Below are 7018 nucleotides of genomic sequence, written 5' to 3'. Positions count from 1 at the left end.
ATGCACAGTCAGTCAGCCCGGGCGCAGCTGCCATGCAGACGGTGGCCCCTCAGGGCTGCTTCTGCCCCTTGCTAGTCCCCTGGCTGCCTCCACTCACCCTGCCTTCGTCATGCCCCTCGGGCTCCCGTCTCCGAGGGCCCCATCTCCTACCTCCTCTCTACTCGCTGCTTTTTGGCTTGAAGTAGCCCAGCACCCAAGACACCTCATCGCCAGCCTCTTACCAAAAGCTCTGGAGTGTTTAACTCCCCAAAGCAGTTCTTTTGCTCGTTCCGGAGCCTGTGGTTGACGGCCAGTTCTTTCATGCTCTGCTGACCTGGCGGGTCTCTGTGGTCCTCCAGGGCACCCTCACCTCAGGGTTTCTACCCAGACTCACGGCCCCAGATGCAAAGGTGTACAAAATGCTCACTTTTCCAAGCCCGCGGGGCTGTGCTGTGCTTTGTGTTGGTGGAGAGGAGGCTGGGGTGGGGGTGGGCGCCCAAACCAGAAGGAATGGTGAGGGCTTGGCATCTGTTTTTGGAAGCCTCAGGACAGAGAGGCTCTTGCTCTGAAATGGGGAGAGGAGTGGAGAACAGATGTTCCTGACGGAGCAGGTGGGTCTTCATGAGGAGGAGGAGGAGTGGAGGCGCCTGTGAGGGAGGAAGGACTGAAGGGCATGCATCCAAGGGCTAACCATGGTTGTCTGGAGAGGCACTGGGAGGAGGGATTGAAAATCCACGTTTACTTGCTTTACTTCTGTATTTTTTAAACTAATTACCTTAGTTACTGTCCCAATTATGTCCCAATTATTTATCTGTTTAGACTTAGTGGGACAAACACAGGTGACCAGGAGTCAGCAATAAGGGCCTATCCCCTGGTACTTCAGTGTCTAGACAGCTGAGCCAAACCGGAACACATGAACACACAAGACAGAATTAGTATGCAGTCACACAGGGTTTATTTACCTATTCCTAGTGGGTCCTAGGCTCCGGCAAAGGCCACCCGGCGATGCACACCGAAAGACGGACGACGAAGACGGAGACAGACAGGCGGCCGCAGTTGGTTCAGGCTCGCACAGCAGAGCAGTTAATCAGGGACTCGTCTCATGGAGTGACGTGGAGTCCGCCTCTCATCAGGCAGGAGACGTCCCCTGGAGAAAAATCTGGTGCTTATATAGCCGGTGGTAAACAACTGTGTCTTATCAGTGTGGGCCAGATGGTGTGCCTTATGCTAGGAGCAGGGTGTTTACGCTTTAATGGCTTAGGGCGTTCACATCAAGATAGGGGGGTGTTCACCACATTTTGGAAGTTACAGAGTATTGGGGTCTTCACACAGCAAACATTTCACACAATAATTATTTCCACACATTAGAGGGGTTTCCTTATGACCATAACATTATTATGGTCAAAAACCCAATTAAAGAGATAGAGATAGAGATAGAGATAGAAGGTTCGGCCACGGGGGAGCCCACGGGGAGGACCGACCCTGGTCCCGTCCTCCCTGCAGCTGTCCCACCAACCGGCCTGCCGAGTCCTCTGGAAGACACACAAGCGCATGCTCCATCATTCATTCGCTCTTGCGCTCCACAAACATTTCTCTTTTGGCAAAGAAAGTGGTGAACAAGACAAAGTTTCTGTGGTCGTAGAGAGAACCTTCTAAGGGAGGCGGCCAATGACCAAGGTAACATATAAACAAGTAACATCCTTTCAGGTGAGGGCTATGAAGGAAGCAGGAAAATGCAGGGTGACTGAGCGTGGGACATTTGACAGGATTCTCTGGGACACACAGGCACAGAATTGTACGCAAGGAACGAAAAACAGCCACCACACAAAGGCCAACAAAATGCCTGTAGCGGACCAGGTGGCGGCCTGCGAGGCCTGAAGCAGGACTGGCTGGACAGGTTGAGGTTTTGAGGAGCTAAGCAGAGTTTCTGAGGCCGAACCTGCTCGTTTTAACAGCTGTCATTTAACATTTAACAGACCAACTAGAGGACCTCAGAGGAAGGGAGTAGCGTTTACTGACCTGTTACGGGGTGTGACTAGGGTGGGCCGGAGCCCTGCCCCCCAGCAGTTAGGGCAGGTGCCGCCCACAGCCAACCTGGAGAGGTATTTACATAGCCTTTTCATCTCACATCAAGGACGCAGAGTTTTACTCATTCATCCAGCTGTTCACACTCATCTCACAGCACCTCCCTGAGTTCTGTGCCGAGCCAGCTCAGCCAAGGGTTCCGCAAGCCTGAGTGAGGGCGGTCAAGGATGAAGAAATAACAAAGAGAATAAGCTGGGTCTGGGTGGATCTTCCTGTGCCTGGCTGAGGCCACAGAGAGAGACCCAGAGAGTAAGCTGAGCCTTTATTTTATAGCCAAGAGGTAAACAAGGTAGTGGTCACCATAGTTACAATGTTCTTGTGAGTTTCACTTGTTTTGACAGGGCTTGCTGCATCTCCCTCAGCCCATTAGCTCCCCAGATAAGAACTAGGGAGCATCATAAGGTCAAGCCTAATTATGCTAAGAGGGCTGTGCCCTCTAAGCTGGGACTTGTTTGTGGCTATGCCAACAGGTCAATCGGAGGCTTAATCCAATAGCCGCGCCCTACAAGTTCAACTTCAAGGCAACAAGGTAAATAAAATAAAAGCCAATGCCCTCTGCCAGGGCTTCCCAGGAAAGGCATGATGTGAGAGGCACTTGGAGGGCTTCCTCTCCACCTCCATTCCACTCGGAAATATTCTCTCTTTGCCCCTGGCCGGGTAGCTCAGTTGGTTGGAGCATACACCAAAGGGTGGCAGGTTCGATTCCAAGTCAATATTCGTTCAGTGTTCAAATTTCCCCTACTGTCACATACATCTTTGTATTACAGTTTACTTATTTGAATCAAGATCTAAAGAGGGTCCATACCTTTCTATTGTCTCTTCTGATAAATCTCTAAAATCTTGTTCATCTCACGTAGGTGAGAAAGGGTGGTACCTTGAAGACTGGTTTTCTGTTTAAGCGAAGAAGGGTCTGACCAGAACAGAAATGAGGTTACGGGTCTTGCTACACATCTAATCTACAGGGAAGAAGGTGACGTGGGTTTGCAAACCAATCGTGTGGCCTAGAAGAGGTACCAGCCGACCTAGGTTACAGGGACTCAGGCGAAAGCTTGCCCCCCCACCCCCCACCCCAGCCTCCTCAGGGGCCACGCCTGGCTCCAGAAGAGCTGAGACCAGAGCCATAAAGCGGCTTTCATGCAATCATCTCCGCCTTTACAGAGGTCCACTTGGCTCTCGCATCTCATCTCGGTTAAGAGCCCTGGAAAGAAAGAATTGCATCAGTCTTAGTTAATGGCCCCAAAACCCTGAGGGTAGCCTCAATTTGGACATGTTACAATACTGTAAAGAAAATATCCAAAGGAAGTTAAAAGCCATTTCTATTTGAGGCTGGCAGGTCCTTTGGTCCCTGGAGTCAGATCTCTGAGCCAGCTTCTCTACTGCAGCTCCAGACAAGCAGGAACATATCCCCCCAATGTCCTGGGGAGCCCAGCACCCTGGTTTTGTCAGCTCAGCACAAAGATGCCGCCTGGGAAGGAGGTGGGGGATACGCCTCCAAGAGTCCCAGAAAGACCGGCATCCCCCAGGCGTGACAGACCCGCCTTCAGTTCTACCTGGAATCGGAGGGAGGCCCGGGAAAAACCGCGGGGCCTGTCCTGGATTCTGGCTCCCGGGCACCATCGCTATCCTGCTGTTTCCACCAGGACCTGCCCAGGGTCACAGCCACGAGTAGAAATGTGGAAAGGGCCACCCTGGGAAAGGAATATGGTGGTAGTTCCTCTTTCCGCTTGTCAAAAGTCTGCTCAGAAACCGGAGTTTAAAGAGGCTTAAACGGGAAAACGTCGATTGCTCCGAATACACAAAGATCTCCAACCAATCAATTAGAAAAAGACAAACAACACACAGAGAAAAAGATTCCAAGGATATAAAAATGAAGGCTCAACGGCTAACAAACATAAAAAAGATCCCAATCTCATTAGTAATGAGAGAAATGCTTGTGAAAATATATGATCTTAAAAAATAAAAAAGATTTGTAATATATATAGGTTGGAGAGAGTGTGAGAAAGGGCATTCTTGTACTTTAATGGCAAGAGTATTAAATTGTGGAACATTTTTATAAGGCAATTTAGCAACACCAAGCATCATTTTTAATAGAAATCCACTTCTAGTGACCTACTCTGTGGAAATAGACGAGTACTCAGATATATGAATAGGATGTTCATTGCAACTTGTTAACAATAGTGAAAAGTTGGAAAAAACCAATAGAGGAATAGTTACACATGTCACGAAACATCCATAACGTATAGCTTTCTATATACTGGCATGGAAAGATAGCCAAGAAATATGCTGAGGGGGGAAAGCAGAAAACACTATGGTCCCATTTTAATGAAAGCTATATATAAAATTAATCAGTTAAACCATATAGTCTTAATTAATTAACTGGATTATTTTATATATTACTTTATATGTAATATATAATTGGTATGTACATTAATTAATTTGATTACATTATGCATGGGGTTATATGATAATAGGAGAGAATTTGTGGAGATAAGATTTTTTTATTATACCAAATGCAACTACAAGTGTTGACCTCTGAGGACTGGGGTTATAGAGAGCAATTTTTATTTTTCACATCATGTATCAACAGTGCATTTTAAAAATTTTATCGTAAACTTGAAATACATGCATCATTTAAAAATTGAATAGTGAATAAATACAGTAACACCGCTGCCTTTTCGATGAGTGACCGTGTAACAGGTTAAAATCCAGCATTGGTGAGAACACGAGGAAAAGGGCGCACTCATTCAGGATTGGTGAGTGTCAACTGGTACCGTGCTAACAAATGCAATTCGTCAGTACCTGTCCCCAGTTAAACTGTGCGGACCACTTTATCTAGGAATCCACTTCTAGGATGCAGTCCATAGACACACCTGGACAGGTAGGCAAGGAACACGTAATAATGAGAACCACAACAGCTATCACCTAGAAAATGCTTCATTTGTCCTTGGTACTGTCTACGCACTTAAACACGAAGACGTGAACCGCACACCCTAAGCTAAAAGCTTACCCTGTGCCAGGTGCTTCCCTACGCTCTTTACATGCTCTGCTTGATGCGATCCTTACAGCCACCCTGCCAAGGGGCACTCTCGGTATGCCCGTTTTACAGACAAGCAAGTTACAACATCCCAACGGATGTAACGCGCTCTGAGTCATGCTGCTGGGGAGGAGCAGGGCCCGGGATCTGAATCCAGGCGGTTGGCTTCAGACTGTGTCTGTGACCACTACACGGGACAGTAGTAAGTCGTACAAACCTCACAACAGCTCCTTGAGATAGGTCTTTGTGTTGTATTGTTTGGGGCTGGCTAGCACATGTAGCCCCCCCCCCCCCACTTTATTAAAAATATATTTTTATTGATTTTAGAGAAGAAGGGAGAGGGAGAGAGAGAAAGAAACATCAATGATGAGAGAGAATCATTGATTGGCTGCTTCCTGCACATCCCCTACTGGGGATCGAGCCTGCAACCCAAGCATGTGCCCTTGACCGGAATCAAACCTGGGACCCTTCAGTCCGCAGACTGACACTCTATCCACTGAGCCAAACCAGCTAGGGCATGTAGCCCCCTTTTTAAAATATATTTTTTTTAAATATATTTTTTATATATGTATTTTTGTTTTGTTGATTTCAGAGAAGAAAGGAGAGGGAAAGAGAGAGATAGAAACATCAATGATGAGAGAGAATCATTGATCAGCTGCCTCCTGCATGCCCCCCACTGGGGATCGAGCCCACAACCCGGGCACGTGCCCCTGACTAAAATAGAACCGGGGATCCTTCAGTCCTCAGGCCGACGCTCTATCCACTGAGCCAAACCAGCCAGGGCAATGTAGCCCTTTTTATGTTTATTGGGAGACAGAACCCACCGCCCCTATAGGAACCAGAGGCCAGATGCTCATTTCCCCGGGTCCCCTTGCAGCCAGGAGCAAGCATATGACTTGCTTGGACAGCCAGGTGGGCCCAAGGAGGACTCTGACACAGAGAAGGAGGGACAGTGGGGAGTGGGCTTTGCTTGATGAGGGGCAGGTGAGGATGGGGTTGGTCCCAAGCTGCAGAAGCTCCCAGCTCAAGCTCCGCTGGTGTAGCCAGGACTGTACTTGGAGTCTGAGGAGAGGCAGTGTTCTGAGGGTGGGGTCTCTGGCTGCTCCCAGCAGCAGTTCAAGTACACCCACCCCTGGGCCTTTTCACTCGGAACCAGCGCTGCTTGACAAATTGGGGGGATCCAGGAGGCTGTGGCAAGCAAACCCAGGAGGTGGCCCAAAAGGGATGCTGAGGCCCAGGCCACTTGAGCCAGTAACAGTTCTTCCCTTGATGGTCTTTTGAGCTTCTGGTCCCTATAGAAACCAAATATGGGACCGTGGGACACCACGTGACTTTGAGACCCAAAGCACCTCACTGGCCCAGGTCTCACAAGCCCCAGGGTTCCTCACCCTCAAGTAAGGTGGATCCTGAGAAGATCCTGGAGAAAGAAAGAAGCCACAGGGTGCCCTGGCGTGCTCTCTAGCCTTCCCTCTCTTGCCAAATAGCATCTCCTTCCTCAGTCTGTTCTAATGGCTCCAGGAGAAGTTATGCAGGAAAGATATTGAGAAGAAAAATCATTCCAGCTTATATTACAGGAAGATAGTTATGGCCAAACCTTCCAAGTCTAGAGTATAGTTTATCCTCTGAACCAGCAACCAGGGTCCATGCTGGGCCCAGAAACAGAGAGAGGTGGGATGGAACCTCTCACTCTTTCCCCTAATAACCCATTCACAACATTTTTGCTTGCAGGGCTCAACTCTGGGCTCTGCTGGTTTTGAGGTTTGGCATCCAGTACAAAGGAGACACCAATAGTTCCTTGAACTGGAACTGGAGACAACTACCCAGCCATTTGGGGCAGAAATGGGGGACAAGATATTAGCTGGGTGATTGATCCTAATGATTTAGAAATAATAATGTTCCTGTCCTATGGCAGGGTCAGGG

This window comes from Myotis lucifugus, unplaced genomic scaffold (genome assembly GCF_000147115.1).
Source record: "Myotis lucifugus unplaced genomic scaffold, Myoluc2.0 scaffold_2459, whole genome shotgun sequence".
Taxonomy (NCBI): Eukaryota; Metazoa; Chordata; class Mammalia; order Chiroptera; family Vespertilionidae; genus Myotis; species Myotis lucifugus.
The sequence above is the reverse complement of the archived record's forward strand: the minus strand, read 5'-3'. Positions refer to the sequence as shown.